This window comes from Myiozetetes cayanensis, unplaced genomic scaffold (assembly GCF_022539395.1).
Source record: "Myiozetetes cayanensis isolate MyiCay16 unplaced genomic scaffold, myiCay2020 scf13, whole genome shotgun sequence".
Lineage (NCBI taxonomy): Eukaryota > Metazoa > Chordata > Aves > Passeriformes > Tyrannidae > Myiozetetes > Myiozetetes cayanensis.
Window position 1 is genome coordinate 6,832,854 of NW_026086937.1, and position 16,884 is coordinate 6,849,737.

Here is a 16,884-nt window from a genome sequence, read left to right on the forward strand (position 1 = left end):
ATCCCCGGGACTCTAGAAAGCATTACAGTGACTTTGCAGACAATGATTCTCTTAAAGTAAACCCCACAAGCGTCCTTGTTTCTTCACAGGGAAACCTCTGGTTGGCATCCGTCAGGACGAATGCCATTTTGCCTCAAGAAAACGCTGATGCTGGCGGAGTCTGGGCACTGCGCGCCGAGAGCTCACAGGTGAGGAAGTCGTCTGGCACTTTCTGCGGTGCAAGTGCAGAGTGTTTTCAGACTCTCAGCGCTGTTTGGCAGAGCCTCGGGTCGTGCAGAGGTGAGCTGCCACGCCAGACAGCTCCGGGTGAGCCGCCCTCCCGGAGGGGCTGCGCTTGGCTGGGCGCGGAATTGTGCAGCGATCCCGTGTCAGACGTGCCGCAGGGGTGTCTTTCCGCCTGAATGCGGCTACTTGCAAATGTTCTGCTGTTCCGTCCCTCTGCAGCCCTGCTTTCGGGACCATTTCAAGGTCAAGGCTGTTAACAGGGCTGCGAGTGCAATGCCTCCTCTCAGACTGCGGGGTCTGTGGGACTGGGGTGATTATTTATGATACACTTGTGCAGCACCCAGTGCACTGAAATGTTGATTTCTTCTGCACTTGCTCCTCCTGCCTGGGAGCCGCACAGTTCATGTGACTTCCGTGCATCTGTCAGCCCTGCTGCCTGTCCCGCAGGGTCCCCAGGTGGGCAGCTGGGCTGCTCTAGCCTTTGGGGCTCCACCCCGATACTGTTTGCAGGGAGCAGCTGGATGTGATGCCAGGGATTAAACATAGTTTCCAGTTCTTCCTTCAGCCAGCCATTCCCTTTCGCATAGGCAGCGAGAGAGCATCCACCTTCCAGCAGTGCTGAAACACTTTTGGCAACTTTCACCCATCTCTGAGCACTTCTTTCTCCCCCATTTATTCCTTGATCTCCTGCCCCTGTAGTAAAGGAAGCCCTCCTACTTTCTCAGGCTCTTGCCCTGTTCTGTGGAGTTCTGCATTCCCCTTCCAACACTGCTGGAGTCAGGTACAGAAAGATGAATTAACAGCTCAGTATAATGTTTAGCTGAATGAAGTATCACACACAGAACTTGCATCATTTCCATCAGCAGCTTAGCAAAAGAAGAATGAGTATAATTGTTCAAAAACCAAGTTAAGAAGGATTTTCACATGTAAGCATTTGGACTGAGATGTGGCTGGCAGCAGATGGTGTGTGGAGCTGTGTGTTTTAGGCCTCTAGTTTACCATCTTCAAGGTACTGTGTTAGTGCCAGGCTCATCTGGGTCAGGATCGTGGAATTTGCTCCTTGGCAGGAAGCCTGCCCTCTGATTGCTCCCTGTGTGGATGGTTTTTCACAAGTGGTGTATCTGTAATGTGTTGTGCTCAAACTTGCACATAGAAAAGCCTTCTCAAAAGTCAGGAATTGTGTCCGTAGCAGGATTTGACTGTAACAATTAAAAAAACCCACCAAAATTAATAGATATTCCTTTAATCTGCTTGCAGCAGGTGCTGCCACAGGTGAATGTCAGAGACAGGATGGGTGGGGCTGTCAGGGACTGACAGGTGAACAACTTCAGTTGACCAAATTGGTAGTTTTAGGCAATCTAAACTGAGTTCAAAGCAGGTGTGTTAGAGGTATTCGCTAAGTGCTAGGGCTCGATAAGTGCTGTGAGTAAGATGAAACTTTGAATTAAGCACTTTGAAAGTCATAACAGGTCGAGTATCTAATGAAAAATTAAAGAATGAAATTAGTGGGCAGGAGAGAGTTCTCCCCAGAGCAATACCACGGTCCCTGAAAGCAGCCAGAGCCTCAGTGGGGGCAGGCACGGGCTCTCTGCTCAGCTGCCTGTGTCTTCTCCCAGACTGGGGCTTGGCTTACTTTTCATTTTGTTTGTTGTCAGCACAGGCTGATTTGAATAGGGTCCAAGTGAAAACAGTTATAATCTCAGGATCTGCCTCCAGGAGAGTTTCAGCTGCATTTTAGAAGTGGTCACACACACTGCTGACAGCAAACTGTTCTCTGCTAGTAGTCAGTCATCTTGTAGCCTTGTCCTACTTTCTTATTTCTTAGTGACAGAGGAAGAAACACTCAGAAATCTACTGTGTTCATAACAGGCAAAGAACACTTACTGAAAAGGAAATGTTGAAGAGTAATGGACCAGTTTTGCCATGAGTTTCCTCAGCCAGGACTTATGACTACCAGGAGAGACTGCAAATCCAGCAGCCCTGGGGAGTGGCTTTGCCTCCCATCCTGCCACCTCCTTCCCTTTCCCAATATCACCTCTTTAATGGTGACATTCAAGACTGTGATACTGCTTTTACTTCCAAATAATGTTATAACAATACGTAAAATATGTTTAATACTGTCAGTTGATTAGAATTGGACAAGCATAGGCAGGCAAGAAAGGCAGAACAGCACAAAGCCAATTTTCCTTGTGGACTTTACGGGACATTCTCACCCTTTATCAGAAAATATGTAAATAGCTCCTGGCTCCCTTGCTTGCTCAGATAGTGAGGCAAGACCTTTTCCATGAGCCTTCTTCCAGGAAACTCATCCTCCTCAAGGTGTGTGGCAATGAATGATAGTAAAAAGAAAGAGCATGGAGGATAAAAGGCAACACTAGATAATGACAGGAACAAAGGGATCCTGGGAAGCAGTGAGGGAGAGGCCTGGGTTGTCAGGATCTGAAGAATGCTGAATACACTGATAAGGTGAGACTAAACCCTGGCCAGGAGCATGTGAGTTAGGCCAGGTAGACAAGCTGTCTGCAGGCTGAAAAATCCAACTGTGGTAGTGGACATACAAAATAAGATTTCTTCACAGCACGGGCAAGAATCTGAGCCAGCCAGACTTGTCTCTGCAGTACCTTAATAATTACTGTTAGCCTTTCAGGCAACGTTTAGGTGCCACAGCTGTGTTCAGTGTGTGGGGAACAGCCTTGGAAAGCATCATCTGTACAGGGATGGCTGGTGGAAGATGGAAAAAGTGAAGTATCAGCTATGCTCTGTGGGAGGAAATTGTAAATTTGTATTAAGGAGCTGTTTTAGGGACACTCAATGAAGAATCAGAGCCAGCAGTACCCTTGCTGCTCTTTCTTTGAGATTTTTAAGATGACACATTGGCTCCTTTGATATAGATGGTCATACCAGAGTATCCGAAGTGGAGTCCTTTCAAAGCAGGGTTTAGCCTACAGATGCCACAAAATCTGCTGGTAAAATGCTGTCAAAAGCCAGTCATGGAGAGCTATACCTCAACATCTGTCAACTGTAATGCAAATATAAACTCAAAAGCACCAGCAGCTGAGACTTTCTAGTGGAAAACACTTCATAAGGTCCTGAGCAAAACTCTTTTTCCTAGTAGTTCCTTCTCAGCTGCTTATGGGGTTTTCATCACATCTGCCATTGATTTATGTAGGTGTTAGGATAGTTGCCTGGATTTAGATTATTAAACAACCACTTCTAGATACAGAAGTGAGTACTGGCTCTTCTGTACTGAAAGAAACCAACTGGATATATTCTTTTTCCTTGAAGAAGGGAGTTGTTAAGGAGAAGTCACCAGTACCTTGGGGAAAGAAGCAAACCACTGGTTTAGCCTGGATGAGTTCACTCACCCCATTTGCAGTGCTGGAAAGGAAGGGCCTTCCCACCAAATACAACCTGCAGCCCACAGGAGCAGAGCTTTGTGCCTTGCCACCTGACAAATGTGATGGGTGAATTTGCACATCTGTGACTGCTATACCTGAAGTTACAGGGTTTGACTTACTAAAACACCATCTCCCGAGCGGTGGCCCAAACCCTGGGGAAGGTTGGCAAAAGGAAGGTCCTACAGAGCAGAGCAAAGGTGTTTTGATGGCCAGATGTTGGCAAAATGTCTGTGTCAACTGTGGGCAGCTGGTTCCTGCTGTGCATTAGTGCTGGGCTGGCTCAAGCGAGGCAGAGCATCCCCTGGTCTTGCAGGGGATGCCACGTGTCAGCCTGAGGAGCTGGCAAAGAGCTTCTCTGGGAGTTTCTGTGGTGGATGGAAGCCTGTGGCCTGTATGATGTTTGTGAGGAAGGCAGACACCGCTATGAGAGCTGCCTGGGAGGAGGAGAAGGAGGGAGTTGTCAAGGATGCAGTGCCCTCAGTTGGCTGGGGGAGACCTGGGCCTTGCATACCCCCATTGGTGCAACGTGTTAACCTGGTACTTTCCAGCCAGTTCATCCAGGAGAATTGAAGACTGGCATGAAACGAACCAGGAGGTCTTATTGCAGTAATCACCTTTCCTGAGAGCAGGAGATTAAGGGGGGGAGAACAAGGAACAGCTGAGTAGCATTTAGCATGACTCAGTATTTCACTGTCAGGTGCAAAGTCATGGCTGAAAAGATCACGCTTGTGAGCTGAGGAGGTTGGCTGCTCTTCTGCCCAGGGTAGAGGTGCGCTGTGGCTCTGCGTAGTGCCGGGCTCTGCGTGGCAGTGGCAGGCTGTGCGTGTGTGAGCATCGGTGCTCGGGAGGTGCTACTGCCTGGGAAGAAGAGGAGTTGTCCCGGAGCCGGTGGGGGGAGCAGGGAGCGCCGCTGCAGCCCGGGACAGCCAGCGCCACCCCGGTATCGGTGTGTCTGTGCCTCGCTCGGGGCAGGGCAGGAGGAAGAGGCGGTGGCCGGGCCGGGGCGGGGCGGCTGTGCCGGGGACGCGCTGTCGGTGCGAGGCTGCGGGAGCCACAGCCGGGTAGGACCGCGGGTCGCGTCTCTGCTTTGCTTCATTTCTGACCTCCCCCGACCCCTCCCCAGGACCGAGAGCCCCGGAGCGGGCCCGGACCCCGAGGCTGAGTGCCCTTCGGTCCGGAGGAGGGCACAGCCCGGTCCTCTGCTGTAGGACAGCCAGCTCCTCCTGCTCCGGTCCGCTGACAGCCGGCTCCTGGCTGCGGGGACTCTGGCGTGTGGTCCCCTCCCTCTCCCTGGTGGGGCTTTTCATGCTCTGAGAAACTCTGTCCCGCTGCAGTGGCGGCTGATTGAGCGGTTTCCCAGTGCCAGGTGAAACCCCCTCTCCCGGGGGTGCTTCTGGGGTCTCTTCCCTTTTTCGGGTGGGAGGAGGTAAAAAGAGGGTTTTGGAATGGAAAATATCAGATGCGGTTGCATCAAAAAGAAACCGGGGCGGGCGGGTGGAGAAGAAGCAGAAATAAAAAAGAAAATAGAATCAAACCCGATAAAGTCAAACCCACCAAGGAGATGTGACTAGTAATTTACTGGCTAATTTACCAGAAAGCAATAGGAACAGGGCCTCCAGTTGGGAAACTTTCACGCCCCATCAAGGTCTGGCAGCTGCCGGCAGTGGGGAAGTGGGTTGGCAGCATGTCTGATCTGAGGCTGACACCTCCCTCCTGCCAGCATGTGTCAGACCGTTTAGGGTGTTAATGGCAAGGATTCACCAATTAAACAACATTTCATTTTTTTTTCCTTAAATGTTTTCCACGTGTGCTGTCCTGAACAGTAACCTCAAATTTTTCAAATGATGTAAAGCATTTATGTTGTCTGTCTTCTGTAGCAAGGTGCTTTCCTTAGCTGTGATTCATCACCCTGTTTACCAATTAAGCCACTCATGTAGAGCTCTGAGACAATCAGTGTCTCATCTTACAAGCTGGTCTCAGAATTATCAACAAGTTTGTCCCTCAGGTTGGGTTCTTGGTAGACCAGAGGTGTTTTCAGTTTCAGGCTATTGTATTTTCCTGGCAGTTGTAGCATGAGGGAGGTCAATGATCTTTTAAAGCATGAGGGGACTGATAAGAGTGGAGCCTTGATTGCATATGCAGACGTGCTCTTGGGTTTGCTCCTCAGAGAGGAGAGCTCAGGCAGCTGCTGAGGCTCCGGGGGCCGTCCCCTGCCCTGCACCAGAGTCTGTCCCAGTAACAGTGCTGTACGTTAAACACAAGGGTCAGTGAGTTAATCTTTGATGGTGTCAGGGCAGTGCACAGCACTCCCTGGTGAGCTCAATCCCTTTGGGCAATGAGTGGAAGATACTGGAGCTGAGATGCTTGAGGAGGGGAAGAAATAGAGGAGGAACAGTAAACTACTTGCAATTCCCAAGCATGGGAAGAGTCTGGCAGTGCTGGGCTATAGCTTCTGTTCTTGAAGCCTCCTGTGTTCTGCTGTGACTCCATCTTTAGCAGTGGCAGCTTCAAGGGTGCCCAGAAGTAGTGAAGAACAGGCCTGATCACCAAGTACACTACTTTGCAGAAAAATTGAAAGTGAAACGTGTAACTTTTGCCAACACTTGCAGTAGACTTTCTAGTTTTGAGTACTTTTGATTGACAGCTTTGACTCAGCTGCAGCCTGGCTTCCCTGGCTGGGCTCCCCAGTTGTGTTGTCACCTTCCCTCTGGGTGATCTCACACCTCGTGGGAGGTGAGCTCTGGCGACTGAACCGCAGCTCCACTGAGGCACCACTTCAAAACCAAGTGTTTGTTGAAAACCAAAAGATAGTAGATCTCTGTGTTTTTAGAAATTAAATACTAGACAGAGTGAGGCTTTTCATGGAAAGTTTTTTTTTTTTTTTTTCCCCTGGAGAAAGCCACAATTTTCAGATCAAATGCATCATAAAGGGAGTTTTTTGAGCAGCCTCAGGCAGCAGTTACTAAGACCCATCGTTAATGGAGGGATAAGAAATGAATGCAGTCGATCTTGTCCGTTTCTTGCTTTGACAGCATCTGTGAGTGAAACCCTGACTGTCCCGTCATCCCAGTGTGGCACTTTCTTCCCTAGCAGTAGGTGGCCTGTATAAACCTTTATGCTTCTCCCCAAAAGCCTGCATGGTGGATGTGGCAATAGCAGTCCCTTTCATTTCTTGGTGGATTTTGTACTGCTTGTACACTAGTTGCCCAGTTCCTAGGCTAACAGGACAGTGGGTAGCCAGGTTTATTCACTCTTGAGGTCAGGCTTTTAGGACCTGACAGTTCTACTGGGATGCTGGGTGCTGCTCTAACTGCTGTTTACAGGGAAAATGTCACGAGCAGATTCTAAACTGGATAACCATGAATGCCCTTTTCTGAATAGTGGATTTTTTTTGCACACTGTATAGTGTTGCTCTAACTTGGTGATGAATTTTAGCCAGATATTTCTGGCCTGTGCTGCAGGAATCACATTTAAGTCTGTCAAAAATTGTGCCTGGGAACCTTCCTCTGAAACATCTGGGTATGAACACTGCTGGAAACAGGATCCTTGTAGAAATGAGCCTTGTCTCTGAACCATTGTGGTTTTTCTAATGAGATCAGTTTGCCACCTGCATCTCTCTGGGGCGTGACTTTATTTTAGAGATATTGTAAGTGTATAAACAACCTTCTGACCTTCCTCCCTTCCATGTATTACTTTATGCTCCATTTCCCTCTCTTCCTCCCCATCCTCTCTCACAGTCCTGTGTCCTTGCAGACATTCCTTGTTGCTGGCTTGAGACATGTTGCCAGCTGGACATTGTTTCTCAGCTCCTTCAGACAAGAGGAGGAAAGAAAGAGCCTGCTTGGTGAGACGGATAACCTTCAGGATTTAATGAGCACCTCTTTAATGGCAAAACCAGCCAAGCTTTGATAGTACCCTGGTTCTCACCCCCTGACTCCTGAGTGTTTGCTCAGCAGAGCTCAGGAGTGGAACCCTTGAGTGTATACACTGAACCAGCTTCTCCATTTCACCAGCAGAATGGACTTCAGTAGGCAGTTGTGAACAGCAAGACCAGAATTCCCCAGTCAGACTGTGATCCAGGGACTCTGTTGCCCTCGACAGAGTAATGCAGTGACAGCTTTATTAATACTTTTCATTTAGGTTTCTCAGATATGAGGAATTCATGTTGAAGGCCTGAATTTTTGGGATAGTATTTTTTATTTACTGTAATCAGTCAAAACAACATTGACACTGAAACTTCTGTGGGAAGGTTGTTTGTCTACTTGGCATAACACGAAGGATTATTAACATAACCAGTCTTGCAGGTGGTGATAAATTCAACAAGCATGACTTCTACTTTTTTAAGCAGTTGGTTTTCATTCTTACTAATTTTTCAAGTAGATGCCTTATTCCAGCTGACATAAATTCCTTTCAGAGTGGACTTAAACCTTGTAATTTGTCAGGAAGTTAAGATAGCTATTTATTTAAAATACAGTTTCCCACCTCCCCCCTGCCTTAACGTAGCAACCAAAACCAGTTTTTTTCTTTTATCTTGTAGAAAGCAAAACATCATGATATTATCTCAATTTTGCAAACTTACCATACATTCAGTTCTGTGTCTCACCAATCCATCTTAAGAGGGAGAACATGTCTGTTAAATCACAGGATCATTTTCGTCTTCTCCTTCAATTAAACGCCTCCCCCCACCAACAGGCCAGGACAAAAACAGTTTTCAATTGTTCTTATACATTTGCCTTCAATATTGAGTGTAGCACCCTGAATCACAGAGGTCAGACCAAGAAAGGATAGAATACTACTGAAGGGAATATGTGCATTTTGGACCAACTTGCCCTTCTGATCTACCTACACCTCCTTTGTGGAGTTACTCACAGCTCTGACATAGTGTTGTCAGCTTACATGTAAGCATTAAATTGCTTTTGTGGCTATGATGGACATCTGTTCTGGTGAATATATATTAGTTTCTTGCTGGAACTAGTGTCCAGACTGAAATGAAAGACCAGCTAAGTAATCTTACTCATTTTACTGCCTCCATTGCATGTGTTCAGCTCATTTCCAAGCATGCCTTTGCTGTGCAGTGCCACACTATATTGACTACAGTAGTGTCCTGTGTGTCCAATGGCTTTTGGAAATGGAGCAATAAAACATAAATTCAAGAGAAAGTAACATAACAAACTATCTATTGTATTGATTGAAATGTATGTGTGAGAAAAACTACCCTTCTAATAGTGTAAACAGAGAGCATGTGTGTATATGTAGGAAAGAAAAAAATGTTGTGCCCTCTCCAGTGTTATTTTTACTAATAGTAAATATATTTATCTTTGCCCTCTGCTAGCAGGTGTGGTGAAGGTATATCTGTTGATAAAGGAAATTAATCTGGTTTTGGTTTAGTTACCCACTTGTTTTGGGGCAACTGATGAGTGAGGGCCACTTCATATGGTTGTTTTATAATGACAGCATTGCTCTTCTGGTGAAAACATACCTTGCAGTATCCCACCCTTACAGCTCTCTTATCAGTGACTTACTGAACTTTCCCTAGTCTAAACAAAGCTTTGGTGCTGCTCTTCGTGTCAGTTGTTTTCATTTGAGACACAATTTTTTGTTTAGTTCCATTGAAATCTGCCCTGTGTCTTTCTTTTGGTACAGGTGGCTTTGTGTCACACAATCACAGAATGGTTTGGGTTGGAAGGACCTTACAGATCACATAGTTGCACCTTCCTGCCATGGGCAGGGACACCTTCCACTAGACCAGGTTGTTCAAATTAATAAAAAAAGCTGTCTTGAAAAATACTGTTTGTCCTAAGCTAAACTTGAGGACAGCCTTAGTGGTCAGAGCAGAGAGTGCAGGGCATACCCCACAAACAGTGATGGGACATGTCATCTCTACATATCCCAAAGTCTTTTGGGTTCCAATTAGACAGAAATGTGTAGCAACGTAAATAATTGCTTATATCCCTCTTTTCTGCATGCCTCCACAATTAAAATGCTGCAGACAAGTAAATATTAAAAAGGAATGTCTGTTTCTTGTTTTGACTTTTAACTCGAGTAACATTTCAATGGCAAAGAAATTTCTATCCTGACATTCATCTTTTGTGATGTGGTCCAGTGAGTAACAGTGTAAACTGTATTTAAACATACCAATTACAGAGAACAAAGGGATGGCTGAGAGAAGCTGGTCTTGTCTGTTTACATTACAGAGCTCCTTCAGGAGTGCAGGTGGCATCAGAAGGCAGCCAAGTGTCCTCTCAACTTTGTTTCCTGAAATACAAATTCAGATGAATTTCCTTTGCCCTATAACTAAGGTCTGGGTGGTGGCAGCTTCCTCAGCAGGGCTCAAACCACCCTTAACACTGTAGGGAACTTTCTTATGAATGACCCAGTGACTTCTGTAGTTCTCCTTTCAGTTTTTTACTTGCTTTTCAGCTGCATGTTTTACTTACAGTGTCTCAGCTCTGTTTTTGGTGGCTGAGACGGGAACACGGAAATCCCATTTTTTGTGTTCCCCAGCTGCACGTCCAGTGTATTATCCACCTGTGTTGTCAGGGATTTCCTGTTTGAGAAGATTAATTAGAGTTGAGCAACTCTGAGTTCCTCTAAAAGAAACGATTTTCCTTTCCTGTATGGCAAGGGAGATTGCAGCCTTCTGAGTAGCTGCTATTGCTCCCTTTAGCTCCTCTTTTAGAGGTGGTTGTCCTTGTGGTCAGTTTTTCATCCAGCTAGCAGTTTGCCTCTTGCTGTCATTATCTCTTCTTTCCAAGTCAAAGGGCACTATCTGTATTTTACCACATCTCCAAAAATGACTGCCCTGGTGGACTTCAAAACCTTAACTCAGCAGGCACACAAAAGTGGTTTCCAACACAGCTGCCCAGTTTAGATGGCCTTAAGGATTCTTGTGGGAACAATGTTCACTTGTTTTCTGTCTTCTTTTGTCTTTTGCTTTGTTTCCCTTTTTTCTTTCCCCCCATTCAGCTGGGCAAAGGACTAGCACTTCTGCCTCACCCACTTAGCTTGTCCTGTTCTAATTCCAACAGTCAGAGGGTGAGGAAATGGCCTTTTTCCTAGGGAATTTTGCTTTGGCAGTTTTTCTCATTTATGTCCACCTCAACAAATCGCTTATTTCTTACCTTATGCTTACCTGAGTACCATTTGGTGTGGATATTGGTGTTGGGGGCACTGCTTGGCCTCAGCCCTGGAGATGCTGCCAGAGCTGCAGTGCCTTTGGCCTGGTGGTGCCGGTGCCTGAGGGAGCTGGAGGAGCTGGCAGGGACCCTGTTCCTGTCTGCCTTTCTGATGCTCTGCAGATCTGTGAAACCACTCTGGAGTAACAGAAGCAAACACATGGCATGTTCTTATTTTTTTCACCTCAGAAGTACAAGCAAATATAAGCCCCATCATTTGTTACCACAGTTATTTCGAGGCAGTTATGGGGAGGCACAGGCAGGTTGGTTGAGATAAAATAACTGAGCCATAACCTGCAGCCAGGCTGATGAGTTCACAGGTGCCCTGAGAAGGCAGACCCATCCCTGGAGGCTTTTAGCATAGTTATGTAGTTATGGTTTCTGCGTGATTCCTAGAACTAACAAAAATACAGTGTAGGCTGCATCTGTTACTGGCTTCTGTCACTGTAGTTTTATCACTTTGCTTTAAACTGGGAGCACTCAGGACAGACAGCTCCATAATTTTAAGTAATCCTCGGCTTTGTGGTTTTGTGTTTTTTTCTTACTGTGCTTTTTTATTAATGGTTTGTTCAGGGGAGGCAAGATGGGAAGTTCATAGATGGGAATTGCCAGATTTCCAAAGTGCCAGAATTTGGTGTGTTGCACCTCTGAATCCAACTTATGACTACAAGTGAACGCGAAGCCAAGAAGTAGGATGAGTGAAGTGGAGTGACAAGGGACAAGAAGGGATAAGAGGGGGAAGAAAAATAAAGGGGACAGTGTATCCTCCAAAATGAATAGGAAAACGTGGTGAGACAGGAAGGAGTTCATGAGGGACACTGAGATCTCTAATCTTGTTTCTAATTTAGGCACAAGCTATAAAAACGTATGTGTTCATATATCTCTCATATGACTTGCTTTGAAGGCTGGTAGGATTCTCCATGAATAAAGCTCTTTGTTCCCTTCGCTGACCTGTAACACTCAATCTTTTAAAATAGTTACAATTTAGCAGCAACTGTAAGAAGATATTTGAGCTGGTCTCCTGATTCCACCCTGGCATCCGGAACCAGCACACCAGGGAGTGGTAAATGAAAGCTGTGAGAAACAAGCAATTTGGTCTGTGTGCGCCATGGATACATAACCTGCTGCAGATGGCAGGGCAGCAGAATGCCATGTTGCCTCATTATATTTTCAACAAATCTCATCAAGCCCAGATCTAGCATTGTTGATTTGAGACTAGGAAAGAACGTAATTCTTCACAAACACTTGGGAAATACGATTCAGGAGATTTCATTTTTCTCCCCCTCCTGTTTTATGTCTAGGTGGAATTTTGGCCACAAACCAAATTTTTGTGGGTTTTTTCTCCACTGTGTTCTTAATTTGTCTCATATAATTTGAAGGAATAAGACTAAAATACTTCAGCTTAGCTAGAGATCATTTTTTTAATCTGATATAACAAAAATAATTTGAAAATAATTTCAAAATTCACTGACAAAAATTAGAAAAATAACTTGACAAATGACATGCCGCTGCTAAATACCTTTGTAAAGGTCATGCTCAGTCAGCCAGTTTGGAGAAAAAAATGTGGAAAAAAAAATAGAGTTAAGCTAGTTCTTTAATAAATTACCCCTTAATATCACTGCAATGTACATCAGATAGGAAAAAAAATGAAGGGAAAAGGATGAATTTGAATCTTGGAAAATCATAGTCAACTAAATGGAAAGACTGTAAACTGATGGGATGAATTGAAAAAGGGCAAAATGTACAGAACTTGACATATGCTGAGGACAGACTGTCTTGGAAAGAGGGTTGGACTCAGCAGGGTTGCTCACAACGTGAGGTTACATATGAGGGGTACGTGGAATCAGACACTGCAGATCCGGAGTGCAAAACACACTGATTTTCTGTGCATTAAAAAGGCATATTGCTAATTAGGATACTCAGTATCTGTCAAAGAACTTGAAGCAGCCACAGTAATGCAGATCTGGCAGTAAACTTGCCATGCAGGCATTCGTTTGTAGCCCTCTGCCTCCAGCAGCCTCAGTCAAGCCCTGATGCGTTTGGGTGCCATCCTTTGGAGAGCGCAGAGCACTTCGCTGAGAGGCAGGTCAGGGGTTTGCTACTGAGCGACCCGGTCACGTGGATCAGCTGGAAGAGCGTATTCCCATCCCTGCGAAACGCAGGAGAAGGAGGGAACTCATTTTTAGCGTAAAGACAGGGAGGAGCAATGTTAGGACAGCCGGTGCTTCTGCCGGCAGTCCCACAGGTGCACTAAAGAGGTGTGCGCCAACGTTGAGGGGTGCGTTTTAGGCAGCGTTTGCCCAGAAGGATTTATTTAAGAATTCCTTGTTTCAGACAACACGTGCAGCCTGGAACACAGGTTTGTCCTTTTAAACTACGCTAAGGAAGCATTTTTCAGGTGTATCTTAGCAGGGCGTGGAATAAGCGTCACACACTGCAGCGATCCGCATGCTGGAAGGGGCAGCGCTGGCAGGGGCAGCCCCCGGAGGAGCTGGAACTGCTGCAGTGAGAAACACAAAGCTGCTTTTGTTGAGTCTCCCTGCATTGTTATTCTAATTCAGGGTTTACACAGTGCAACAGCCCCACTTCTAACAGATACTAATTGGGGTCTGTTCGCATTTTTCCATCTTTTGAGGGAGGTTATCACCTGATCTTTAACAACTTGAAATAATCAGTATTTTAATGGAGTTCATATGGCCAAACCACTACAGAACTGCACATCTTTTCCCCCAGCTCTTGTCATGAGGGAAGGAGAGAAAACAGCAAAATCATGCTCAGTTTTTCAAACTGTGTTTTATGGATAATTTAGCTGATCAAAATCAATTCTTAGGTTTGAGTAAAATGATTAAGCCACAAAGTGTAATGGCATGTTCTTTGATAGAAAACCTGACATCCTGTAACAGGACCTTGTTTTTCATATCTGTGTGTATTTCTTTTTAACATATACCTGTGAAAATGGTAGTTTAACACAGGTAAGCTATATATCTCTCTAATACTTTACTCAAGCCTAAAGTCAAGATTTAAATGTGAACTATACATTTTTAAGTTAAATTGTTAAAGGAAAGCACAAATTTTAAATTATAGTATTTTAAGAGGTTATTTTGGATATAATATATGAAAGAATTAGAATATGATGGTTTTTAAGTTTACAGGTGTTATTTCACAAATTAAGACCTTTTTCACTACAATGTGGAGATTTGTTTTTCTGTATTGTGGCTGCTCCAGGTACTGGATCTGTTGTTAATGGTGCTTGAGAACAAAGGTGTGTGAGAGCTGACACTTGATACATTTTGCTGTTCTGAAACACCCATCTAATCCATACTGTAACTGAGTTACTCTAAGTGGGAGTTGTACTTGACAAAAGGAATTGTAAACATAGTTTAATGACAAGGTAAGGATGTGCTTGAGGTTTCAATTTAAATGATTCTGTGTCTGGATCCATTGCATGGGGCACTAGAAACTTGGATTTGCATGGGATGGTGAAAGGCAGCATGCTCTCCTTTAATGGCATTACCTCACAGTAGTGTAAGATATGGATCACTGCAGCTGAAATGGCCTTGCCAAAGTCCTCTGCTCACCAAAGGCCTCTGCTGGAAGCTCCTTGAGTTAGCACTCAGCAGTGAGGATACGGATCTGTGTGCAGACAGGTGTGTAAACACTTCCATGTGCTAAGTGTGCCTGAGCTGTCATTACCAGCCAGGCTTGGCCTTCCATAGTCATTGTTATCTGCCAGATGAGTGTGCTCCAGCTCCCTGGTGGGTATACAGGACCCTGCAGAGAGGGCAATGAGCCTGTGCTGCTGCCAGACACTGCCTTCTATCCCCAAGATCATGGTGGATGACAGGCTGAGGGCTGTCATTTCTTGCATGTATTAAGAGCTGGAAGGGCAGAGGCTGCGAGGTTGCAGGAGGTGTGGATTGTATCCATGTGTACGTGTGTGCAGTGTGCACACCAGGGAGCCCCCTCAGGAAAGCTCCTCCTCTCTCTGTGGCACTGTGTCCTGCTTTATCCCAGGCACTGCTGGAGTGCAGGCTGTGGCAAATGCCTGCCTGTTTCCCCAGGCCCTGTGGAGATGGATCCAGGCAAGAGCTGGGGAGCACGTTCTGCTTTGCAGCTGGTGGTGGGTGGATGGAGGGGGAAAGGAGAGTGCAAGTGCATTTCCCTTGCTGTCATCCCATTCCTCTCTGTATAGGAAATTTGTGCCCGAGCTTTGGTGCCCTCAGTGCCCTGACTGAAAAAGCAAACAACTTCTCAGTTAATAGAATGCCTTGAAGAGTCTAGAAGCCAATGGTCTTTCCAAGAGTCCTCTTAGCCTTAATGCTTTTAGAAGTCTGTAAATCAGTGGTTTTATTAGTCTTTCTTAAAAAAAAAAAAAAAGGGTTATTTTACAGTATAAAGAAGAATTAAGAATGCAGTGAGTTATTCTTTCTTAGGAAAGCAGCAGTGGCCTGCCCAAGCTTTCTCCAAAGGTGTTGGTGGATGGTTTGGTCTTTCCAGTTGTTCTTCTTCTGTGGGGGAAGTAAAAGCAGCAGGGAAGTAGCATTCAGGAGCATTTCTTTAAAGTACTCCTTACTGAGCACTGGCATTCCTGTGATAGCTTTTATGCAATCATTAACTTAACAATCTTCTGAGCAGGACAGGCTCATTTGGGCATGGTTTTTGCTTTGTGCCTGTCCTGGTCAGCCCAGACTTAAAAAAAGGCCCACATCAGTTACTGAGATGTGCACAACAGTTGTCATGTTACAGGGATCTCATTTTGCCGTGGTGGGTGTGATTTCAGTTTCCCTGTGCTTTACTGTCCTTGAACAGTCACTGCTACCAGTGCTGCACTTCTCATGCAGAGGTGGGAAGCCTTGGTGAGGGGAGCTGTGATATTCACTATTGCTAACCCCATTACTTCTCATCCAGATGGGGGAGATCAGGCCAAATCTTACTATTTGCAGTTACTTAGGCCCTCGAATCTAAGTAATGTTTAGCACAGCTGTTGTCGCATCCTCGGCTGGGCTGCAGTTCTATTGCAAGGAAAACAACTGTGGAAAGGAGAACAATCCAACTCAACCCACAACTCTCAGCTCCGTGCAGTTAATAGATATTAAAAGAAATAATCTATACTTGGAATAAGCTATAGAAAGTGCATTACTTTACCTTCTTACTTAACAGCTCTATTCAAACTTCTTGCACAAGCACTTTTCAGAGTGGAATTTGGTGTTGGTTCCTGGGAGCTCCTTGGATACTTGACCCTAGGTCAGTCTCTTCTGCAGAAAACCCTTCAAGAAAGTACAAATTCCAGTGGAAAATCCCAGAAATTTCCTTGGGCAGCTCTCCATTGAGACTAATGACTCGCAGTCTCATGGAGATGATTCAAGAGCCCATCTTCATCCCAGTGATGTTTTAGCTTTACAGCGTGTCCCCTTTTGGTTAGCTGGCTCAGAACTGCATTTGTCCCTGTTGTGGAGTGTCACAGACAGTAAAGGAAAGCAATTACTGGCACATGCTGTGCAAGCAGGGTGCATGGCTGAAGCCATCCTAAATCCCAGGGAGATTTCCTCTACCAAATTGAAAAGAACTGTGGCTTCCCAGCACTGTGCTGTCACACCCTGGGGAAAAAATGTGAAAATACATAATCTCAAAATTGGGGTGGGGAACACTGTTGAGCAAGATAGGGCTCATATAGAACACCATTGGTGGTGTGAGAGAACCCCCAGCTTGTTTCCAAATGAAACTTGTCATTTGTTATTGAAGGTATTACCAGAACTGTAAGAGTTTGAGACCTCAGGTTGCCCCATTGCACAGGATATAAGGCCCATCAGAGGCTTTCAGAGAAGGCCATCTCTGAGTAAGGATTCATGAGGGAAGTTTTCAGGGGGTTTAAAATCTGTCTTGGAGATAGGGCAGGACAAAGATTCCAATCAGTGATTGGTGAGAAGTGCTTCATTAATATTAAGTTTTAGGTGCAGAGGAACTGAGGAAGTTGTTTTTCCATTATCACAGGGGGAAAGCAATATCAGTTGAGCCAAGGCCTACAGCAGAAACATTTACTGGAAGTGTTTACATGTTACTTAATACCTTGACATGTATTATTCAGC

The 16,884-nt window shown here is 45.4% G+C and overlaps 1 protein-coding gene across 2 annotated transcripts in view; it reads left to right on the forward strand.

The window, feature by feature from the left end:
- The first annotated feature begins 4,633 nt into the window (after window positions 1–4,633).
- Window positions 4,634–16,884, forward strand: part of PIK3CB (phosphatidylinositol-4,5-bisphosphate 3-kinase catalytic subunit beta) — an 86,472-nt gene continuing 74,221 nt past the window's right edge. For both annotated transcript variants that reach the window (XM_050308300.1, XM_050308302.1), the window contains exon 1: window positions 4,634–4,684. The gene's annotated coding sequence lies outside the window, so the exon portion shown is untranslated. The remainder of the gene's footprint in view (window positions 4,685–16,884) is intronic.